General features: G+C 45.8%; 1 protein-coding gene across 4 annotated transcripts in view; it reads right to left on the bottom strand.

Moving 5' to 3' along the window:
• The window catches only part of dnah7 (dynein, axonemal, heavy chain 7), a 1,084,136-nt gene that overhangs the window by 136,342 nt on the left and 924,574 nt on the right, over positions 1-23,220 (bottom strand). The gene's annotated exons all lie outside the window — the stretch shown is intronic.

The raw sequence follows: 23,220 nt of genomic DNA on the forward strand, positions 1-23,220 counted from the left end.
AGAAAGGCTCCAGATCGACTCACCTAGTAAATAGTTACACTGTTGACTTTGGGGAGGGGGGGCGGTGGTGGCAGGAAGTGTTGTTATATATGTAAACTTGTATATACCTTGTACAGCCACCAGAGGGCTCATCCCCTGGAGTCCCAAGGGATCCCACAATCCCTCAGGAGCACAGGTACTTGAGGCCTCACAGGCTGGAGAGGCACTGGAGACCTGCAATAAAAGACTAAGGTCACACTTTACTTTGAGCTCACAATATCCAGTCAGACTCTTTGTTCATAGATAACAGTGCCAGTCTAGCTAGGAGGTACAGGGAGCTGTATTGAGAGAGAGGGTCTGTGAAGGAATGCCATCTTAAGCTCCACATGTCTGTCTGAGATCTCCCAAATAAATAGAGTTAAGTTGAACTAAGGGTATTCAAGAGACAATACATGGTGTCAGAAGCAGAGACTTCCGATCTTTCTTCGAACGTATCTACGACCAAAATATTGAAACTGTTGGACTTTTTCGATCGAAATCGACATTAAGCAGTGCAGTGCAGAGCGTGCTTCCTACACATCGCGCGTGGATATGTGAAGGGTGATAAATAGTCATAAGCTTATAAAATAATCTAGAGGCATTAGTAAAGTAAACTTAAAGTGGCATGTTATTGTAGAGCCTTGATTGAAAAAGTATTTCAACAATTACATGGCCACGATATTTTACTGTTAGACGTGATCTAGTCCTCTGGATATTTGAACTATATACATGTATGTGATAAACTCAAAGTCCTAAATTGTAGCGAGCTATCATGACCATCACAGTGCCAACTCCCGCGCACATTCCTCTCCCACCTCCATTGCAGGTGACTGGCGACTTGAAAGCCAACTGGAAAAAATTCAAACAGCTGTTGGACAGCTGTGAAATTATCATGAATATTGTGGAAAAAACAGATAGAGTTAGGGTTGCAACGTTTATCACTGCTATTGGCAGCGATGCCCTAGATATCCACAATAATCTTCCCTACGAATTAGAGGAAGACAAGCAGGAACTTGAGATTACTTCAAGTGTTCGATGGTGTCCCGACCTGTGACCAATATGTCATCCTGGAAAACCACGGTGCGTGGAACCGACTTTAGCAGGCTCTCCAGGTTCCTTTGAAAAATTGCCGCGGCCGATCGAATCCCAAACGGGCATCTATTGTCGATGAACAGACCTTTGTGTGTGTTGATGCAGGTGAGGCCTTTCGAAGATTCCACCAGCTCCTGCATCATGTAGGCCGAGGTCAGGTCCAACTTGGTGAATGTCTTTCCTCCAGCCAGGGTCGCAAATAGGTCGTCTGCCTTGGGTAGCGGGTACAGGTCCTGTAGCGAAAAACGGTTAATCGCGACTTTATAGTCCCCACAAATTCTGACCGTGCCATCGCCTTTGAGAACTGGAACAATCGGACTGGCCCACTCATTGAACTCCACCGGCGCGATGATGCCTTCTTGCTGCAGCCTGTCCAGCTCAATTTCCACTTTCTCTCGCATCATATATGGTACTGCCCATGCCTTCTGGTGGATGGGTCGTGTACCGGGAACCAAGTGGATCTGCACCTTCGCCCCCGAGAAATTTCCGATGCCTGGTTCAAACAACGACGGAAACTTGCTCTGAACTGGGGCACATGAGGCGTCGCCGATGGTCGAGCGCGCTTGGATGTTGTCCCAGTTCCAGCGGATTTTTCCCAGCCAGCTTCTGCCGAACAGTGTGGGGCCATCTCCTGGTACAATCCATAGTGGGAGTTCATGCACTGCTCCATCATATGAGACTTTTACTGCTGCGTTGCCAATCACAGGGATCAGCTCTTTAGTGTAAGTTCTTAGTTTGTTAAGCTTGGGCCTGTGTGCCTTGTTGCACCACAGCCTGTCAAGGCCTTTTTGCTCATGATAGACTGACTCGCACCCGTGTCCAGTTCCATGGATACTGGAATTCCGTCTAGTTCGACTTTTAGCATGATCGGTAGACATTTCGTGGTGAGGGTGTGTACCCCATACACTTCTGCCTCCTCGGTTCTAGTTCAGCCTGGTCCGCCATGGATCGATCCTCCTCTGCAACTTGCAGGGTTTGCAGCTCATCTGCACATTCACTGGAGGTGTCTCATTGTTCCACAGCTTTTGCACACATAGTGTTTGAAGCGGCATTGATGGGTTCGATGATCACCTCCGCAGCGCCAACAAGGTATTAACTGCCTCGCATTAACGTTTGATGGCAGACTCTAGGTCATCTGAGGTCGTGCAGCTGCAGGCGTGTATGTTCTGCCACATGCATCCCTGCCAAAAACGATGTTACTTTGTGTACAGTACTTGCAGAAACCTCTTTATGTTGCAAAATTTGTTTGGTGTTATCGCTAGTGGACATAAATGCCTGGGCTATCGTTATAGCTTTGCTCAGGTTCGGTGTTTCAACAGTCAATAGTTTGCGAAGGATAACCTCATGGCCAATGCCAAGCACAAAAAAGTCTCTTAGCATTTGCTCAAGGAATCCATCGAATTCACAATGTCCTGCTAGGCGCCTTAGTTCGGCGACAAAGATCCCCACTTCCTGGCCTTCAGACCGTTGACATGTGTTAACATAGAAACATAGAAACATAGAAAATAGGTGCAGGAGTAGGCCATTCGGACCTTCGAGCCTGCACCACCATTCAATAAGATCATGGCTGATCATTCACCTCAGTACCCCTTTCCTGCTTTCTCTCCATACCGCTTGATCCCTTTAGCCGTAAGGGCCATATCTAACTCCCTCTTGAATATATCCAATGAACTGGCATCAACAACTCTCTGTGGCAGGGAATTCCATAGGTTAACAACTCTCTGAGTGAAGAAGTTTCTCCTCATCTCAGTCCTAAATGTCCTACCCCTTATCATAAGACTTTGTCCCCTGGTACTGGACTTCCCCAACATCGGGAACATTCTTCCCACATCTAACCTGTCCAGTCCCGTCAGTATCTTATACGTTTCTATGAGATCCCCTCTCATCCTTCTAAACTCCAGTGTATAAAGGCCCAGTTGCTCCAGTCTCTCCTCACACGTCAGTCCAGCCATCCCTGGAATCAGTCTGGTGAACCTTCGCTGCACTCCCTCAATAGCAAGAACGTCCTTCCTCAGATTAGGAGACCAAAATTGAACACAATATTCCAGGTGAGGCCTCACCAAGGCCCTGTACAATTGAAGTAAGACCTCCCTGCTCCTATACTCAAATCCCCTAGCTATGAAGGCCAACATGCCATTTGCCTTCTTCACCGCCTCCTGTATCTGCATGGCAACTTTTAATGACTGATGTACCATGACACCCAGGTCTCGTTGCACCTCCCCTTTTCCTAATCTGCTGCCATTCAGATAATATTCTGCCTTCGTGTCTTTGCCACCAAAGTAGATAACCTCACATTTATCCACATTATACTGCATCTGCCATGCATTTGCCCACTCACCCAACCTGTCCAAATCACCCTGCAGCCTCTTAGCATCCTCCTCACAGCTCACACCACCACCCAGTTTAGTGTCATCTGCACACTTGGAGATATTACATTCAATTCCTTCATCCAAATCATTAATGTATATTGTAAAGAGCTGGGGTCCCAGCACTGAGCCCTGCGGCACTCCACTAGTCACTGCCTCCCATTCCGAAAAGGACCCGTTTATCCCGACTCTCTGCTTCCTGTCTGCCAACCAATTCTCTATGCACGCCAGTACATTACCCTCAATACCAAGTGCTTTGATTTTGCACACCAATCTCTTATGTGGGACCTTGTCAAAGGCCTTTTGAAAGTCCAAAAAATCGATGCCTTGCCATCAGAACGCTTTCCTTCGGATTTAGGTGCTCCCGGAGCAGGGTACACAGTTCTTCATGATTTGGTTGTTGGTTTCACCAAAGCTAGACGATTCTTCATGAGGCCATAGGTTGTTGCCCCACAGACGGCGAGGAGGATCGCCCTTCGTTTGGCAGCGCTCTCATCCCCTTCCAGCTTATTGGCCATGAAGTATTGGTTGAGTCGCTCCACAAAGGCCTCCCAATCATCTCCTTCTGAGAATTTCTCCAGGATTCCAACAGTTCTCTGTATTTTTGCGTGATTGTTCGTTATCTTGTTGCCAGTTGTTATGTTCATAATAAAGCAATGTAACTGAGTACTGTAGACGTAAGTAAGGACCTTAGCTCCTTTATTCAAACTCCAGAGTGTTGGTACAGCATGGGAGGCCTGCATATATGCAGTGCTCCCAAGGGATGCTGGGATCCCTTGGGACTCCAACAGGTATGTCCTCTGGTGGCGGTTTGATACAGGTTGCAAAGGGTTGCATACATAACATGCATAATATCTGCTAACACTCTGCATAAGAGGCTGTTGCAAGTATCAAGCCTAACACTCGATAAATGTGTGATGCTCTGTAAAGCTACAAAGCACACAGTTGCGCAAATTAAATCCATGAAGCTCACTAATGCAGACTCTGAAGATATCAAAGTTATCAGACAAAAATCCCAACCCACAAAGAAAGAATTCACAGACAAAGAGTTCATGAACAATTGCAGATATTGTGGCAAAAGACATGAGCTGTCAAAAACTAAATGCCCAACATATGGGAAGACCTGCGCAAGTTGCAACAAACAAAATAATTTTTCTCAAAAGTCGATCGAGGAAGAAGTCCACACATAACCCTAAATATAAGGATGTTAAAAGTTCATGCACTATATAAAGAGAGTTATGATTCTGATTTTGAAGTCATGACTGCAAAGATGCTTGGTAATGTTGATCGCACAATCAAGGACAAAGATTATAGCTACCTTCTCCATTGAAGGTCAAATGGTAAAAATGCAAATAGATTGTGGGGCCACATGCAATGTGCTACCTCTTAGTTACCTAAAGGCTTAAAAATAAAAGAATCTCAGACAATACTGTCACTATATGACAACCATGCAACCATTCCAGTGACAGGGACTTGCAATGTGCCACTGGAAAATACAAAGAACAAGCAAAAGTACGTTGTGCCCTTTGTGATCACTGAGGGCCAAAGTGCACCACTGATTGGCTCATGCACTGCTCAACAGTTACAACTGATAAAAGTGAGCATCAGAATATCGCGGTGGTAAATAAACTACACAAATCGCAAACTACGAACAAGGCAAACGTCTCGTTAGCGTCAAAAACTGATGTCAACAATGCGTAGCTGGATGTGTTTAAGGGACTTGGACACATGCCAGGGACAGTTCACCTTGAACTTAATGAATCAGCAACACCAGCTGTTATGCCACCCAGACGGGTGTCAATAGCGATCAAACAAATGCTAAAAGAGGAACTCGATCGTTTGGAAAAATGACAAATCATCATGAAAGTGTTTGAACTGACAGACTGGGTATCCAGTCTAGTGACAGTACAAAAACCAAATGTAAAGATACGAGTATGTATCGACCCTCAACATCTGAACAATGCCCTGAAATGTAGATACTATCTGTTATGTATTGTCCATGTACATTAAAAGTATAGTTACAATGGTGCGCCACAAGGGGCACTGTGGTGGGAGACCCGAAAGTACCTGCGAGACAGAGTATAAAAGGCTGCCCACCACACCTGAGGGGCACTCTGGAGTTACACAATAAAGGACCAAGGTCACAGCAGTTACTACAACACCAGACTGTGTGGAGTCAGTGATTTGAGTTCTACATACATCACAAATTGGCGACGAGGGCACGGACGAGCTCTTCACGCAACCATGGCTGCTTTGGGCACGCTAAAGCATTTCACAGAGGGTAATGACTGGGATGCCTTTATGGAAAGGCTTGAGTACTATTTTATAGCAAACGACCTGACAGGGAACACGGACGCACTGATAGAGAAGCGTAAGGTGATATTGCTGTCCAGTTGTGGCGATGAGGTTTACTGTCTCGTTAGGGATTTGCTGGCACCTGCGAGCGCCAAGGACAAGTCATATGAGCAGCTGATTGCACTCATTCGTAACCACCTGAAACCGAAGGAGAGCATCCTCACGGCCAGGCACAAATTCTACCACCACTGCAGACCTGAGGGCCAGGATGTCACAAAATATGGTGCGGACATCAGGAGACTTGCGGCGCCATGCGATTTTGGCACACACCTTAACGAGGCATTGCGAGACGTCTTTGTTATGGGGATTGGCCATGAGGGTCTGCTATCTACTGAACCTACAGTCAGCCTGCAGCAAGCCATCAACATCAGCCGGGCATTTATGACCTCGACCTGCAGCACCAAGCAGATGATCCACACGGTCTCGAACCCGGCAGATACTATTCACAGGATAGCGCCCGTCACGGACAAAACTGCAGAACGTGGCTCTGCCCAGGGCAGAGAGCACGGACCTCAGGGTCCTGGAACTCAGAGTCCGCCTAGCGGGGCTAATCGAGAAGAACCATGCTGGCGCTGCGGAGGAAGCCATGGGGCTCACCGGTGCAGGTTTGCGGAGTATACGTGCAATACCTGCCACACGAAAGGCCACCTTCAGCGTATGTGCAAAAGAAACACGACTCACCATGTGGCTGAGGAGACGGTAGATGATCTGCTATCCAGCGAGGAGCATTGCGGTTTGGCTCGACAGGCATCCCAGCCCCAGGTAGAAGAAGATGATGCGTTTGGACTGTATACATGTACCGCGATTCGGCCGCAGTGATTATGGAAGTCAAGATTAACGGAGTCCCAGTAAGTATGGAAGTGGACACGGGGTCGGGTCAGTTGGTGATGAATCAGGAAACTTTTGATAAACTGTGGATCAACCCAGCTGCACGACCTAAGCTGGTCCCGGTCACGGCGAAGCTACGCACCTACACCAAGGAACCGATACCTGTTCTTGGCAGAGCGGATGTGCAGGTATCTCACGGTGGCGAGACGCACGGTTTACCTTTGTGGATCATTGCAGGCGATGGGCCGACGCTACTCGGCCGGAGATGGATGGGGAAGGTCCGTGGGAGCTGGGAAGACTTCATTCCTCCACAGACCGCTGTCCCCCGTGTTCACAGGCAGAGCAGGCCTCCACCTTCAGGTCGGATGGCAGCGAAGGAAGCGTGTGTGGGGTTGGGCAGAGCAGCAGCGGCCGTCGACTCTCCCCTGCAAAGTCTGAGAGTGAGAAAGAGGCGCTGGAACCAGCACCAACGCCGACCGAGCTGGAGAAGAGAGAAGGGCTTCGTCGGGCTGCTCCAGCAGGCACCATCGGCCCGCAGGCAGAGGCGGCCGTTCGCGGAGCTTGCAGCGGGAGGAGCGGTGAATCGGCAGTTTCGGGAGCGGGACTCGCTCGGCGACGTTGTGAGGGCCGGTTCTCCGAGAAGTGGGGCTCGTCCAGGATCGGCTGCGGCAGTGGGGAGGACGGCTCCGGAGGACATGTGTGTGTGTGGCAGCTCCCGGGCAAAAAGGTCAGCTGCGTGGGGTGCTCCAGAGGATGCGTCGGTGCGGGGACCGGTGCGTTGCGGCTCCCGGGTGCGTTCAGACTGTGGCGGCTCTCTCTCTCTCTCTCTCTCTCTCTAGAGAGAGAGAGAGAGAGAGAGGGAGAGCAGGCAGTAGCACAGCGAGTTCAAGATGGTGGCGAGCCTCGTGCCAGCAGAGTTCTGCAGAGAGAGGCAGGCAGGCACGAGCAGACCACCTAAAATGGCGGTGCCCAGTAGAAACCTTGTGGGAAAAACAAAATGGCGTCTTAAAAGGGAAACGTACCCAGGAGTCTTAAAGGAGCCTTGCACCATTGGTGGTCCCCACAAAGAGACTTTTGTAAGGACTGCAAATACCACATGCTTGCACCAAATCGCAAGCATAATCTCTACATGGGGGGGAAGAGGGAAGTGGATGGTCATGGACTCACACTCACAAATCAACCAGGATCAACAAGGCCGAGGTTACCGGCAATTTGCTTTTGGAACTGGTGCGGGGGGGAGGGAGGAGTGAGATGTTATGTATTGTCCATGTACATTAAATGTATAGTTACAATGGTGCGCCACAAGAGGCACTGTGGTGGGAGACCCAAAAGTATATGCGAGACAGAGTATAAAAGGCTGCCCACCACACCTGAGGGGCACTCTGGAGTTACACAATAAAGGACCATGGTCACAGAAGTTACAACAACACCAGACTGTGTGGAGTCAATGATTTGAGTGCTACATACATCACACTATCCACTTCCTGTGATCAATGACATCTTGCCACAGATGTCAAATGTAAAGGTCTTGACTAAAGCAGACTGCAAGGAGGGTTTCTTGCAATGTGAACTAGACACAAAGTCCTCCTACCTCACGACCTTCCAGACTCCATGGGGACAATATCGATATAATAGAATGCCATTCGGCATCAGTCCTGCCCCAGAAATCTTCCAGAAGCTAGATCAGAACCTCGAGGGTCTAGATGGAGTCTACAAGATTACAGATGATATCTTGATCACTGGATGCAGTGAGACACTTAAAGGGGCCAATCACGATCACGACGCAAACTTACACAAATTCATGCAGAGATGCAGAGAGCGAAACATCAAACTAAACTTCAATAAGTTTGAATACAAGAGCTCCCAAGTGGAATACATGGGATACATACTGTCTAGTGATGGACGCAAAGTGGTCACAATCAACGAAATGCAGAAACCGCAGGATGTTGCAAGTGTACAACGATTTGTCGGCATGACAAAAGTACCTTGCAAAATTCTTGCCAGATCTTTCAGACCTCAGCGAGCCTCTGCAATGGCTTACTCATAAAGACACGGTCTATAAATGGACCGAAGAACAAGACAAAACGTTTGAAACTATCAAACAACGTGTGACAGATTCTCCGGTGCTCAGGTACTTTGACAACAAACTTGCAACTGAAGGTCAAGGAAATTCTTCGAGCAAGGGTCTTGGGTTTGTCCTTCTGCAACAAGGACAACCAATTGCATACGTGAGCTGAGCGCTCACTCCAGCAGAAGCGCAATACTCTCAAATCGAAAAGGAGCTGCTTGCTCAAGTCTTCGGAATGGAATGAAACCATCAATATGTATACAAGATCATGCTATGGACTGACCATAAGCCTTTGGTTGCTATATGACGTAAGCCGTTATCTGCAGAACCCAAGCGATTACAACGTCTGCTTATTCAGCTCAACCAATATGACATCAAAATAAAGTATCAACCAGGAAAAGAAATGTACCTCGCAGACACCCTTTCACACGCATACCTCGAAAACGTGGAGAGATCATCGACAGAAATCGCAGTGGAATGTATCCACATGGTGGACTTTCTCCCACTCTCCAAACAAGGACTGACCATGCAACGCGCAACTGCAAGTGACTCTACACTACAACTGGTAATACAACAAATCACAACGGGATGGCCAGAAACGACACCTGAATGCCCGCCTGAAACGCATGCATACTTCAAATTTCGTGACGAACTCACAACACAGGATGGCATAGAGCTAGAACCTCCACTTTTGTGGAATGGGCGATATTTCTGGCGTGGGCATTAAAAAAGGGTTTTTAGATCGCTGGCTTCTCACCCATTCTCAAACCACCTAGTCTCCACTTTTGAAAATGGGCGTTACTGCGAGCGATATAAAATGGGTGGTAGCATAAAATTTTTTTGACCTTCTGCGATAAAGTGTGGCCGTCCTTAGCAACGGCACGGCAACGCTCGATTCCCGCGATTCTGGAGGTCAAGGGTCATCATGACATGCGCAGAAGAGGAGACACAGAGAGAGGGAGCTCAGAGGGACTGAAGGTGTGGTTGGGTGTGGTGTGGCTGCTTTGGGTGGAAGGAGGGAGACTTTAGAGCTTCACAGCAAGTAGGCAAACAAAAAGTAGCTGTTACCAGCCACATATTTGACCGAATTTGGCCTATAATGGTGAGAGAGGAGAAGGCATCACAGCACACTGTGGAGAGAGCAGTGAGTTGGGAGAGGAGCACATTGGAGGGCGCAAAAAAGCTAGGAGGTTTTCAGAAGAGGCAGGAGGTCAAGTTACGCTGGGGTGATTTGACTCAGGGAGGGCGTGGGAAGCCCACCCCAAACGCATGGGCCGAGATAGCAGATCTCGTCGGCGACCAACGAGGTTCGTGAGGGCAACCAATGCTGCAAACGATGGAACTATGTTGTGGGATCCGCAAGAGTACGTATTACATTGATTTACATGTACTTAGGTATAATTTGATTTGTAACAGTCATTAGTGATTATCAGCAAATGTGAGGTCTTTCACATTTTACGGGAATGTTTTACTCAAAGCCTTCTTTCGGTAAAGAATGATAATTATCAGAATAATCATGATTATATCTGTCAGTTATGTGTTGTATCAGTGTCTGTGACAGTACCTAGCAATGATATCATGCAATGATCTCATTCCATGTCGTCCTGTCACCTTTTACAGAAGAAGCTATCGACAATGAGGTCCGTGCAGAGGCGAATGGGTGGGGGGCCACCAGTCCCCAGCGACATCACTGACATGGAGGAGAGTGTGCTCGCACTCATGGGGAAGCACCCCCGGACAGCCATGGACGCATCTGCAGACCCTGAAGTGATGCCACGTGAAAAAGCTTACACCATTGCGTCATGTAAAGTCAATAGATGCCACACCCACTCATCTCCGAACAATCATACATGATAGATGATTTCTAAAATTGTCATAGAAATAATGATGGCCTAATGAAAATCATTGGAATGCAAATGTGTTGATGATCATGAAATGTGATGTCTGTGATGATTTTGAGAGCGGTGGTGCTTTTGTTGTGCCTATGCTGTGTGTAGCGCAGGACTCACCTTGTCACCCTAGCACCCCCTTCTCCTCTAATAACCTCATTTGTGTTTTGCAGCAGCCAGCAGCATGTTCCAAGGCAAGGCCACAGAGGCCAGAAGATGGGGGCACGGGGCAGGAGTTGGTGGACGATCCTATTATTTCTGATGCTGATGAGCTCCGATTCTCGCCCGTAAATCTGCTGGGTCTGTTCTCCACAGATGAGAGTGTGGACTTCGAGGAACCTGCACTGCCATGCTCCAGAATCCATTCCACCCCAAAGCCATCTAGTGATCCTCCGGTCATTCCTGTCTCCACTCTGGAGGTACCAGCCCCAAGCACCTCGCCACAGGGCACCCCATTTGTCCCCAGGACGGCGCCGACCCCGCGGAGGCCTCGTGGACGCAGCAGGTCTGTTCCACGAGCGCCACATGACATGTCCAGGAGGACTGTAGACATTGGTGACCAGCTCATCGAAGCATTGGGAGGCATATCCCGACAGCTGGCCACCATGGCCGAGTATATTCCGCGCATGGCGGAGTCCCTGGATGCGATAGCCAGGAACACTGCCGCCACAGGTCTCCCAGTGGTCCTCGAGCTCGACAAACTACCCCTAGGTTCCGCACCACCACTGCGAACGACAGATGAGAGACAGGACCAAGATCCTGCTTCTGCATCAGAGAATGTTGCCCCCTCGGCACCCCTCGCTCCCTTACCTGTGCGACAACCGCATCTGCCTTCATACCCCCCAATGAGGCACCACCTGAGGAGCTCCTTGGCCAGGCACCGTGGAACGAGGAGGGGAAGGAGTAGAGGTGGAGAGAAGGGGTAGGGGGAAGGAAAGTGAGGTGCATGTCTGCAGGTGATGGCTGTGTTATATCTCCATCTGGGCGTATGCAATTTGTTGTAATGTATGGGGGTTGGGGACCATGCTCCTGCTTTGCCTTTGTATTCTGTGTTGCTGGACCTGTTAAACATGTGATTTATGTCAATGGTGTAAAAAGTGGGGTGTGGGCGGGGGTTGGGTGTTAGTGCCTGTGATACTTATGATTTCAGACCAATGTTGGTATTAAATTTTTGTGATTGAACATTGTCTCAGATAGCTACACCATTACACACTGGTGATTCCTTAACATGAAAGGGTTAAATACAACTTAACACCAATCAATGCAAACTTTAGCTGGCACTAAGGTGATGGGCACCATTGATGTCTGAGCTGCACACACATAGCAGTTTGTCAGCATTGTCACTCACATCAACGCTCTTTCAGGCAAATCATTCAGATATCAGCTCCTCACGTAAGACTGGGCTTTTACAAATGCCAGCCACACCGCTGGTGTTCGTTCAGAACAGTTCCACTTTTTGTGGACGTTTTTTTGGGCGAGCGATATTGTGGGCGAGGTGGTGAAATTGACGCTAGGCGATCTCATGGCCGCTAGTTTCGGTAAATATGCTCTTTACGACAAAAAAAGTAGGCGGGCGTTAATATTGAATCTCGGTGTTAAATCAGTGCGGAAAGTAACGCCGGGTGATATTATGAGTGTTGATTTCGCCCATTCTATTGTTTCTGCCCCAAAAAAGTGGGCGGGTGGTAATATTTTTTCCTGGCGTTAAGCACATGGGGAAAGTAACGCTCGGCAATAAGTTTCCTAAAAATGCCCGTCAGTTTCCTTTCTGTGCCAAAATGGGCGATATACGGGCGTTATACGTCATTTCAGCGGTAAAATGGGCGTTAAGTGGCCGTTAAGCATACAAAAAAGTGGAGGTTCTAGCCCATAGTCTTCAAAGGCTATCTCTGTGTCGTACCAAAATCCCTGAGATCCGACATTTGTCAGCGACTTCATGCTGCTCACACTGGCATCAAAAGAATCCGTTTACTGGCCAGCACATAAAGGACTATGTTTCAAAGTGTGAAACATGTAACACTTATCAATCGAGCCAACCAAAAGAACCATTGATAAGTCACAACCTCCCTCAAAGACCCTGGGAAAAGATTGGTTGTGACATATTCACACTCGATGGCAAAGACTCCTTATGCACAGTGGATTTTTTCGATATAGACAATCTGCATGAAAAGAAAAATGCCACTGTCATCATAAAATACCTCAAGGAGCAATTCTCTAACCATGGTATTCCAGACAAAGCTCAATCCGACAATGGATCTCCCTTCAATTCACAACAGTTCACAAACTTTGCCACAAAATATGGATTCGATCACACAACGAGCTCACCAGAATATCCACAAAGCAACGGAAAGGTTGAGAACGCGATTATGCTCGCAAAGTGGTTAATCAAGAAGACAAAGAAAGACTGTGGTGACTTCTACATGAACCTTCTCATCTGGCGAAACACACCAACTGAAGGTCTTGATAGTTCGCCAGCACAACGCTTACTTGGTCACTGCACAAAGACAAACATCCCAATCGCAAATGAACTACTCAAACCAAGAATCATACACGGCGTCATCGTCAACAAAGAAAGGAACCATGCCAAACAAGCACACTACTACAACAGAGGTGCTACAGCATTTCCTACATTGCAGGAAGGAGAAACAATGAGACTCAAACAAATGCAAGAAAGCAAAGAGTGGCAAAAAGCTCAGGTTCAGAAACAAGTCGGCATTCGTTCATATCAGGACCGTCGAGGGCCATCCTGTAAGGACTCCATTCCATTAACCCAGTTTTTCCGTCTCCGTCGCATCTGCCCTGACAACACCACCTTTCACACTAGTGCCTCTGACATGTCTTCCTTTTTCCTCAACAGATGATTCCCCTCCACCGTGGTTAACTTGGCCCTCGACTGTGTCCATTCTATTTCCCGTACCTCTGCTCTCACCCCTTCCCCTCCCTCTCAGAACCATGACAGGGTTCCCCTTGTCCTCACCTTTCACCCCACCAGCTTCCACATTCAACGGATCATCCTTTGCCATTTTCGCTACCTCCAGCATGATCCCCCACCAATCACATCTTCCTCTCACTTCCCCTCTCAGCATTCTGAAGGGACCGCTCCCTCCGCGACACTCTGGTCCATTCCGCAGTCACCCCCGCAGCCCCTCCCCTTCCCACGGCACCTTTCCATGCAAGCACATGAGATACAACACCTGCCCTTATACCACCTCCCTTCCCGCTATTCAGGGTTCTAAATACTCCTTCCAGGTGAAACAGCGATTTACTTGTACTTCTTTCAATTTAGTATACTATATTCGCTGCTTACAATGTGGTCTCCTCTACATTGGGGAGATCAAGTGTAGATTGGGTGACCGCTTTGCGGAGCACCTCTGTTCAGTCAGCAAGTGTGACCCTGAGCTTCCGGTCGCCTGTCACTTTAATTCTCCACTCCATTCCTACTCTGACCTCTCTGTCCTCAGTCTCCTATACTGTTCCAACGAAGCTCAACGCAAGGTCGAGGAACAGCACCTCATTTTTCATTTAGGCACTTTACAGCCTTCTGTACTCAACATCGAGTTCAACAATTTCAGAACGTAGTTGCTGCCAATCTTTGGCTCCTGCCCCACCCCGCCGAGCCTGTTTCTTTCTTTCTTTTTTCTCCTTGTCGCTAATGGCAGTTGGTCATTATCCCATCATTCACACGCTATCTTGACTAATGTTTTTCTAACTCCTGGCATTACCATTTCAATTTGGCCCATCATCTCTTTTGTCTCTCTAATCTCTCCTGTCTTCCACTCTATCACAGACCTTCCCTTTTGTTCTTTCTTCCCCTCCCCCTTTCAGTGCTTGTTCAGAATCTGTTCTTTCCGAACACACTCTAACGAAGGGTCATTGACCTGAAACGTTAACTCTGTTTCTCTCTCCACAGATACTGCCTGACCCGCTGAGATTTCTAGCATTTTCTGTTTTTATTCCTTAAAGCTATGTCCTTTCTCCCACCATGTTCCTGCTTCTACTTGGCAGCTACCCTAAATACGCATGTGCAGATGATTTAATTCTGAATGTATTAACTTTCTTTAGAACACATGCCCCCAGTGCTCATTGCCTTTAGTTTTCTCAAGGTACAATGGCTGAATTGTGCAATTGACTTCTTCCACACCTTCACTGGGTAATGAAATTGTTGTTAGTTTCACATTCTTTAAAGACACAGTAGCCTAGACTTTGCATAGGAGTGCCAGGTGTGCAAGGTAATGACTGATTTTTGGACATGTAGTGGGCATTATCAATTGGACAATGGGACAGAGATCTCTGAACCATGCATATTTTCAGCCAGAAGCTTTTCATCTGAAACTTGCAAGAGAATCATTGTAATATCTAAACAAAACTGCAACGACATAATTTTAATGTGCATCCAGTTTTCTGTTGTTCACATGTGCACATTGAGTGACCTATCCACCCATATAAAACATGCATCCAGAATTACGAATAATTTAGCTGTCTACTGAAACTCATTTAAAGGGACCAGTAAGAAGAGTCAATGAAACATTTCCAGACTTTTTGCTCCATTTTTCTTGCTTTTTATCTGTATGTTTTCAGGAGCCTTTTTGGCAATAGTTGTGCTATTATAGCTAGGCCTTTTAGGAGTGAAATCAGGAAGCACTTTTTCACGCAATGGGTAATGGAAATTGGAAACTCATTCCCCCAAAAAGCTGTGGATTTTGGCTCAATTGAAATTTTCAAGACTCAGATTTGTTAGGTAAGGGATATGGAGCAAAGGCGGGTAAATGAAGGATGGATAGATCGACAGATCGACAGACAGGCAGACAGACAGATAGATAGATAGATAGATAGATAGATAGATAGATAGATAGATAGATAGATAGAAAACATATTTTTCAGTCTAACATATGCAAAGGCATATCATACAAGCAGAGCTACATGAATATACATTTTGCCTATGAATAGGATATATAAAGGACAAGCACCAATATGTTCCCAAAAGTCAAAACGTAAGTGATCTAATTTTCTAGGCGACTAATCAGATTGTCAGTTTTGCTGAAATATACCTATATCCTTTTGAGTTTGACATTTCTCCATAGGAGTTGCACAGGAAATAAATTTAAGAAATATATTTTTTAGTGTTCAAATTCACTAACAATCTATTGAAAGACTTCAATGTAAAAGTGAATGATCAATGTAAAGCTTAGCTTATCTATTTTAAAAAAATGATCTGCTGTTAAATGTTGAAATGTATTTTCGTGATCTTTACTGCAGTTTTCCACAGTCAGAGGTTTCCTTCATATATTTGTGAATTTTGTCTTTTAACCACTATAGCTGTAGACAGGAAGTATGTAGCTGATTTGAAATTTTTGGAATCATATATTTGGAACCAAGAACCTGACAACATTGCTTCAGGAGCCCAATTGTGTGCTCAATGATTATTCTGGTGGTCCCATGGCTCTTGTTGTACCTCATCTCTTTGGGTCTGCTGGAGTTACGGAGAGTATAATTAGGCATATGTGGAGGGGGTCGATCCTAACTCCTAGCAGCCATCTTTTATTGTTCCACGACAGGTGGCATAGTGGCGGGATAGTTGACTGGTGCAGAATGAAGGAATCATGACATCTGCCTGAAAACCTGACACAGATCTGATTTATTCTATGGCACTGATCACTGATCAGCTGAGCACTGATGGAATTAAATCCTTTCCTGATATTCCATGCTTGTAGTCGATGACACCCCCCACCCCAGGAAGCAACTTCAAAAAATCCCAGAGCCCTTTGATTCTGAATGCTGCCATCCAGTGGGAAAGTAATATAGTTGTTGGCCCTGGCAAAGAGTGAGCGTTGGAGATTACTGGTTAGTGGTTAATGGTAGTTATATTTTTTAAGAGGGCAGGAATAGAAATAATGATGTCCCCTAAGGGCCAGTTTTGGAACCATTACTCTTCTCAAAATATGCGAATGATCTGGCACAATATCAAAATTTGAACACAAACTAGGGCGCATGGCAAACTATGAAAAAGAATGCAAATGACTTCAGTAGGATATAGATAGATTATGGACAGATAGGTGCCAGATGAAATTCAGTGCAAAGAAATATGAAATAGCACATTTCTGGAGGGAAAATTAGGATAATATATACAAAATAATTTGTCCAGTTTTGGGTCCCATACTTTTAAGAAGCATATCAAGGCCACAGTGAGGCGATTCACTGAGATGATACTATCAGCTGGAAAGTTTAGTTATGAGAAATGAGAGAAATTTTATTAGAACAAAAAAAGGTTAAAACAACAACAGTGCCTCCCTCGTCAGCAGATTTAATAATGATGTCAGAGTTGGACCCGAGAAAATGTAGTCCTTCAAGTTCAGAGGGAGATAGATTTGAGTGCGTGAGGAGAGTTGAGAAACTGAAATGGCCGATGTCCTGCCAGAAACTCTCAATGAAAAGATCAACAGAGGGTAAGAGGCCTGAGGAAGGGGTCTAGGTGGAGCAGAAATTGTAAAACAGGAGAAATAGCCTAATGTGCGAGGGAAACACTCTAGTCCAAGAAAAGTAAGCATGACGGTGAAGGCAAAGGATGAAGAGCTCAGATCAATCAAATTTGAAATTCACTGAGGTATGGGTGTAAGGGAATGAAGCTGAGGCCTTTGCTGAGACCTGATTGTTCAGGGTCAGGTGGGGAAGGTCAGAGTGGATAGTGAAAATATGGCGAGGAGTGAGACTGGAAGGAGGGATAGGGTCAGGAGAAATTGAAGGGGAAGAGAGATCAGAAGAGGCATTGGCATCTAAGATTCATAGATTCATAGAATTATAGAAGTTTAAAGCATGGAAGGAGGCCCTTTCGGCCCATCGTGTCCGTGCCGGCCAACAAGAGGCTATTCAGCCTAATCCCACTTTCCAGCTCTCGGTCCATAACCCTGCAGGTTGCGGCACTGCGTGTGCACATCCAAGTACTTTTTAAATGTGGTGAGGGTTTCTGCCTCTACCACCCTATCAGACACTGAGTTCCAGAGCCCCACAACCTGTTCTGTAAAGAAATTTCCCCTCAAATCCCTTCTAAACCTTCTACCAATTATTTTAAATTTCTGCCCTCTGGTTGTTGACCCCTCTGCAAAGGGAAATAGGCCCTTTCTATCCACTATATCTATGCCTCTCATAATTATATACCTCAATGAGGTCTCCCCTCAGCCTCCTCTGTGCCAAGGAAAACAAACCCAGCCTATCCAATCTGTTCTCATAGCTAAGATTCTCCACTCCCAGCAACATCCTCGTAAATCTCCTCTGTACCATCTCCAGTGCAATCACGTCTTTCCTATAATGTGGTGACCAGAACTGCACGCAATACTCCACCTGTGGCATAACCACTGTTTTATACAAGTCAAGCATAAACCCCCTGCTCTTATATTCTATACCTCGGCTAACAAAGGCAAGCATTCCGTATGCTTTTTAATCACATTATCTACCTGGCCTGCTATTTTCAGAGATCAGTGGACATGCATTCCAAGGTCCTTTACACTTCTCAGTGTCCTACCATTTAATGTGTATTCCCTTTCCTTGTTAGCCCTCCCCAAATACATTGCATCACACTTCTCCAGATTAAATTCCATTTGCCACTGTTCTGCACACATGACCAGTTGATTGATATCTTCCTGCAGGCCACAGTTTTCTTCTTCATTATCAACCACAGAGCCAATTTTAGTATCATCTGCAAACTTCTTAATCATACCCCCTATATTCAAGTCTAGATTATTGATGTATACCACACAAAGCAAGGGACCCAGTACTGAGTCGTGGGGAACCCCACTGGAAACATCCTTTCAGTCACAAACACACCCATCAACTATTACCCTTTGCTTCCTGCCTCTGAGCCAATTTTGGATCCAACTTGCCACTTTGCCCTGGATCCCATGGACTTTTACGTTCATGACCAGTCTGCCATGTGGGACCTTATCAAAAGCTTTGCTAAAATCCATATACACTGCATCATACGCACTGCCCTCATCGACTCTCCTAGTTATCTCCTTGAAAAATTAAATCAAGTTAGTCAGACACGACCTTCCCTTAACAAATCTGTGCTGACTGTTCCTGATTAATCTATGTCTTTCTAAATGAAGATTTATCCTGTCCTTCAGGATTTTTTCCAATCATTTTCCCACTACTGAGGTTAGGCTGACTGTCCTGTCATTACTCGGTCTATCCCTTTCTCCCTTCTTAAACAAGGATACCACATTAGCAGTCCTCCCGTCCTCTGGCACCATACCTGAAGCCAGAGAGGATTGGAAAATGATGGTCAAAGCCTCTGCTATTTCCTCTTTTGCTTTGCTTAACAACCTGGCATACATTACATCCTGATCTGGGGACTTATCCGCTTTCAAAGCTGCTGAACCCCAATACCTCCTCTCTCACTATGTTTATTTCATTTAAAATTTCACACTCCTCCTCCTTGATAGCAGTGTCTGCATAGCCCTTCTCTTTTGTGAAACCAGACGCAAAGTATTCATTAAGAACCATACCCACATCTTCCACCTCCACACAAATTACCCTCCTGGTCTCTAATACGCCCTTCCCTTTCTTTAGTTATCCGCTTGCTCTTAATATATTTATAAAACATCTTCGGGTTTTCCTTGATTTTACTAGCCAAGAATTTTTCATGCTCTCTCTTTGTTTTCCTAATATCCCTTTTAATTTCACACCTGGACTTTCTATACTCCTCTAGAGATTCTGCAGTATTTAGCCCTTGACATCTGCCATAAGCTTCCTTTTTTTTCTTTATCCTATCCTGTATGTCCCTCGACATCCAGGGGGGCTCTAGGTTTGGTAGTCCCACCCTTTTTCTTTAAGGGCACATATTTAGCCTGAACCCTCCGGATCTCCTCCTTGAGTGCCTCCCACTGCTCTGGCACTGATTTATCTTCAAGTAGCTGTTCCAGTCCACTTTGGCTAAATCACCTCTCAGCTGAGCGAAGTTGGCTTTTCCCCAATTTAGAACTTTTATTCCTGGTCTATCCTTGTTCTTTCCATAACTACCTTAAATATAACTGAATTATGGTCACTGGCACCTAAATGCTGTTCCACTGATACCCTTTCCACCTGCCCAGCTTCATTCCCTAAAACTAAATCCAGAACCGCCCCTCTCATGTTGGGCTTGCTACATACTGGCTAAAAAAATTATCTTAAATGCATTTTAGGAATTCCGCGCCCTCTATACCCTTCACACTAATATGAGGATAGTTAAAATCCCTTACTATTATTGCCCTATAGTTTTTGCACTTCTCAGAAATTTGCCTACATATTTGCTCTTCTGTCTCCCTTTCACTGTTTGGGGATCTATAATACACATCCAGCAGTGTGATCGTCCCATTTTTGTTGTTTAGTTCGACCCATATGGCCTTGTTTAATGATCCCTCTAACATATTATCCCTCCTCACAGCTGTAATAGTTTCTTTAATCAATACCGTGACCCCCCCTCCCTTTTTACCCCCCTCTCTATCGCGTCTGAAAATCCTGTAACCAGAAATGTTGAGCTGCTATACCTGCCCCTCTTTTATACTTGTCTCTGTAGTAGTTATATCATACTCCCAAGTGTCTACCTGTGCTCTCAGCTCATCTGCCTTATTCGCTATACTTCTTGCATTGAAGTATATACCATTTAGTACAGGAAGACTTCCTTGTCGACTACTTTCTAGCCCTTGCTTTCTCTGTCCTTCAAATTCACTTTCTACATTCTTGCTTTCCAATTCCAACTTTGCTTCACTTCTTACTGAATCTATTCTCAGGTTCCCATCCTCCTGCCAAGCTAGTTGAAACCCTTCCCAACAGCACTAGTAAACCCACCCCACGAGGATATTGGTACCGGCTCTATTGAGGTGCAACCCGTCCAGCTTGTACAGGTCCCATCTCCCCCAGAAGCGGTTCCAATGCCTCAGGAATCTAATGCCCTCCCTCCTGCATCATCTCTCCAACCATGCATTCATCTGCTCTATCCTGCTATTTCTGTATTCACTAGCTTGTGGCACCGTGAGCAATCCGGAGATGACTACCTTTGAGGTCCTATTTTTTAATCTTTCTTCTTGCTCCCTAAATTCTGCCTGCAGGACCTCATCCCTCTTTCTAACTATGTCATTGGTCCCGATATGGACCACAACCTCTGGCTGTTCACCCTCTTCCCACAGAATGCTCTGCAGCTGCTCGGTGACATCCTTGACCCTGGCACCAGGGAGGCAACATACCATCCTGAGGTCACGTCTGCGGCCGCAGAAATGCCTGTCTGCTCCCCCGACTATTGAATCTCCTACCACTAAAGCTCTTCCATTCTTCTTCCTCCCCCCATGTAGCTGAGTCACCTGTGGTGCCATGGACTTGGTTCTGGCTGCACTCCCTAGAGGCACAATCTCCCCCATCAGTACTCAGAAGTTTGCAGTCACTGCCACCTGAAAGGAAAAAAATACGTTTTCTGTTAAGGTAGTTGATTAAATAAAGGATAAAATTGAAGTGAAGACCAGGACAGCTGTGAGGTAAAGAGGGTTGGTGTGGCCGTGCATGATGGAGAGGATGGATCTCATGAACTGGAAAGAGCAGTGGTTAGGGCAATGCTGAATATCACAGCAATAGCTCAATCATGTGTGGATCTGAAACAGATAGGTTGGAATTTAACCTGGAATTCAAGTCCCTCTGAAAACATAGGCTGTGTCAGCTTCTCCACTCTCCTCACTCACTCAAATCTATCTCCTCGAGGGTAGAACCAGAATGAAACTATGCTGCTTTTAAAAAAAAACCCTTTGAATCATTTAAATTTGTAAAATGTATTAATTCTACCGCATGGGAAACACCAGACATAAGAACATAAGAACATAAGAAATAGGAGCAGGGGTAGGCCATTTCACCCATCGAGCCTGCTCCGCCATTTAATAAGATCATGGCTGATCTGATCCTGGCCTCAACTCCACTTCCTCGCCCGCTCCCCATAACCCTTGACTCCCTTATCATTCAAAAATTTGTCTATTTCCACCTTAAATATATTCAAAGACCCAGCCTCCACAGCTCCCTGGGGTAGAGAATTCCAAAGATTCACGATCCTCTGAGAGAAAAAATTCCTCCTCATTTCAGTCTTAAATGGGCGACCCCTTATTCTGAAACTATGCCCCCTAGTTCTAGATTCCATCATGAGGAGAAACATCCTCTCTGCATCATTGTGTAGATCACTCAGTATCTTCAAATAAGATCATCCCTCATTCTTCTAAACTCCAATGAGTATAGGCCCAACCTGTTCAACCTTTCTTCATATGACAACCCGTTCATCTCAGGAATCAACCTCATGAACCTTCTCTGAACTGTCTCCAATGCCAGTATATCCTTCCTCAAATAAGGAGACCAAAACTGTATGCAGTACTCCAGGTGTTGTCTTACCAATGCCCTGTACAGTCGGAGCAGGACTTCCCTGCTTTTGTATTCCACCCCCCTTGCAATAAAGACCAACAGTGCATTTGCCTTCCTGATTACATGCTGTACCCACATGCTAATTTTTTGCGTTTCATGTACAAAAACCCCCAGATCCCTCTGTGCTGCAGCATTTTGTAATCTCTCCCCAATTAAATAGTAATTTGCTTTTTTATTTTCCTACCAAAGTGGATAACCTCACATTTTCCCACATTATACTCCATCTGTCAAACTTTTGCCCACTCATTGAGCCTGTCTATATCCCTTTATAGATTCTTTGCATCCTCCTCACAACTTGCTTTCCCACGTATCTTTGTATCATCAGCAAATTTGGCTACGTTACACTCGGTCCCTTCGTCCAAGTCATTAATATAAATTGTAAATAGTTGAGGCCCCAGCACTGATTCCTGTGGCATCCCACTAGTTACAGTTTGCCAACCTGAAAATGACCCATTTATCCCAACTCTCTGTTTTCTATTCATTAGCCAATCCTCTATCCACACTAATATATTACCCCCAACCTCGTGAACTTTTATCTTGTGCAGTAACCTTTTATGTGGCACCTTATCGAATGCCTCCTGGAAATCCAAATACACCACATCCACTGGTTTCCCCCTTATCCACCCTTATTGTTACATCCTCAAAGAACTCCAGCAAATTTGTCAAACATGATTTCGCTTTTATAAAACCATGCTGACTCTGCTTGACTGCATTATGATTTTCTAAATGTCCTGCTACTACTTCCTTAATGATGGACTCCAGTATTTTCCCAATGACAGATGTTAGGCTAACTGATCTATCGTTTCGTGCTTTCTGTCTCCCTCCATTCTTAAATAGGGGCATTACTTTTGCTAGGACCTCTCCAGAATCCAGGGAATTTTTATAGATTACAACCACTGCATCCACTATCTCTGCAGCCAATTCTTTTAAGAGCCTAGGATGCAGGCCATCAGGTCCAGAGGACTTGTCCACCTTTAGTCCCATTAGTTTGCCTAGTACTTTATCTCTAGTGATAGTGATTGTTTTAAGATCCCCCCCACCCACCAATAGCTCCTTGATTATCAATTATTGAGATGTTTTTAGTATCTTCTACCATGAAGACCGGTACAAAATATTTGTTCAAAGTCTCTGCCATTTCCCTGTTTCCCATTATTAATTCCCCAGTCTCATCCTCGAAGGGACC

Source organism: Pristiophorus japonicus, chromosome 3 (assembly GCF_044704955.1).
Source record: "Pristiophorus japonicus isolate sPriJap1 chromosome 3, sPriJap1.hap1, whole genome shotgun sequence".
In the NCBI taxonomy this organism is placed as follows: domain Eukaryota; kingdom Metazoa; phylum Chordata; class Chondrichthyes; family Pristiophoridae; genus Pristiophorus; species Pristiophorus japonicus.